Genomic DNA, 2,346 nt, shown 5'->3' with positions numbered 1-2,346 from the left:
ACTATGAGTTTGTGTGTTTTTCTGTGATTTCAGGTATTTTCTGGCTGAAACTGAGGGATCTGAGCAAAAATCTGATCCAGAGACTCAAAAGGACTGCAGATGCTGTTGGATTCTGACCTCCCTGCACTCGAAGTGGATTTTCTGGAGCTACAGAAGCCCAATTAGCGCGCTCTCAACGGCGTTGGAAAGTAGACATCCTGGTCTTTCCAGCAATATATGATAGTCCATACTTTGCCCAAGATTTGATGCCCAAACCGGCGTTCAAAGTCACCCTCAGGAATTCCAGCGTTAAACGCCGGAACTGGCACCTAAATGGGAGTTAAACGCCCAAACTGGCACCAAAGCTGGCGTCTAACTCCAAGGAGAGTCTCTACACGAAAATGCTTCATTGCTCAGCCCAAGCACACACCAAGTGGGCCCGGAAGTGAATTTTTATGTCATTTACTCATCTTTGTACACCTTAGGCTACTAGTTCTCTATATATAGGACCTTTTACTATTGTATTAGAGAGCTTTTGATCATGTTTCTATGATTGAACTCACTTTGGGAGGCTGGCCATTCGGCCATGCCTAGACCTTGTTCTTATGTATTTTCAACGGTGGAGTTTCTACACACCATAGATTAAGGTGTGGAGCTCTGCTGTACCTCGAGTATTAATGCAATTACTATTGTTCTTCTATTCAATTCCACTTGTTCTTTGTCCAAGATATTCATTTGCACTCAATAACTTGATGAATGTGATGATTATGTGACACTCATCATCATTCTCACTCATGAACAAGTGATTGACAACCACTCTGTTCTACAAGCAACCAAGGCTCTAGTGTTTATCTCTTGGATTCCTGATACACGATGCATGGTTGATCGCCTGACAACCGAGTGCTCGCCTGATAAACGAGCCAGCCATTCCGTGAGATCAGAGTCTTCGTGGTATAAGCGAGAACTGATGGCGGCATTCAAGAGAATCCGGAAGGTCTAACCTTGTCTGTGGTATTCTGAGTAGGATTCAATGATTGAATGACTGTGACGTGCTTCAAACTCCTAGCAGGCGGGGCGTTAGTGACAGACGCAAAAGAATCACTGGATTCTATTCCGGCCTGACCGAGAACCGACAGCTGATTAGCCATATGCTGTGACAGAGCATAGGAACATTTTCACTGAGAGGATGGGAGGTAGCCACTGACAACGGTGAAACCCTTGCATAAGCTTGCCATGGAAAGGAGTAAGAAGGATTGGATGAAGACAGTAGGAAAGCAGAGAGACGGAAGGGAAGGCATCTTCATACGCTTATCTGAAGCTCCCACCAATGATATACATAAGTATCCTTATCTTTATCTTTATGCTTTATTCATCATCTATACCCATTTGAGTCTGCCTGACTAAGATTTACAAGGTGACCATAGCTTGCTTCATACCAACAATCTCCGTGGGATCGACCCTTACTCGCGTAAGGTTTATTACTTGGACGACCCAGTGCACTTGCTGGTTAGTTGTGCGAAGTTGTGTTTATACCATGGTATTGAGCACCAAGTCTTTGGAGCCATTACCGGGGATTGTTCTGTGTATTAAAAAGTAGTGATCACAATTTCGTGCACCAAGTTTTTGGCGCCGTTGCCGGGGATTGTTTTTGTGTATGGACAACTGACGGTTCATCTTGTTGCTTAGATTAGGTATTTTTCTTCAGAGTTCTTTAAGGATGAATTCTAGAGTTTCATGATGATCTGTTGAAATCTGGCTGGCTGAGAAGCCATGTCTAATCTTATTGGACCGAGGTTTCAACTGATCATCACAAGAGCTTGTTGATCTCTATCAATCTTGCTATTGGAGCGCTGATCTGCTAAGGCTTGGCTGGCCATTGGCCATGTCTAGTGTTTTGGACTGAAGCTTTCTTTGAAAGCTTGGCTGGCTGTGAAGCCATGTCTAATTCCTGGACCGGAGTCTTAGACTAGCATTGCAATGATTCCTGGAATTCTCATTAAGAATTTTGATATGTTTATTTTCTTTTGCACTTAACTTTCGAAAAAGCACAAAAAAATTTACAAAATCATAAAAACCAAAAATATTTTATGTTTCTTGTTTGAGTCTAGTGTCTAATTTTAAGTTTGGTGTCTTGCATGCATTGTTTATTTGATCTTGGTTCTATTTTCAAGTCAATAGTACAGGGAACTGAGGATTCAGAACATGCAGCAGAGGAATTACACAGAAAAAGCTGGGCATTCAAAACGCCCAGTGAAGAAGGACAGACTGGCGTTTAAACGCCAGCCAGGGTACCTGGTTGGGCGTTTAACGCCCAAAAAGGTAGCATTTTGGGCGTTAAACGCCAGAATGGATACCATTCTGGGCGTT

This window comes from Arachis stenosperma, chromosome 9, assembly GCF_014773155.1.
Source record: "Arachis stenosperma cultivar V10309 chromosome 9, arast.V10309.gnm1.PFL2, whole genome shotgun sequence".
Lineage (NCBI taxonomy): Eukaryota > Viridiplantae > Streptophyta > Magnoliopsida > Fabales > Fabaceae > Arachis > Arachis stenosperma.
Note: the sequence above shows the minus strand (reverse complement) of the source record.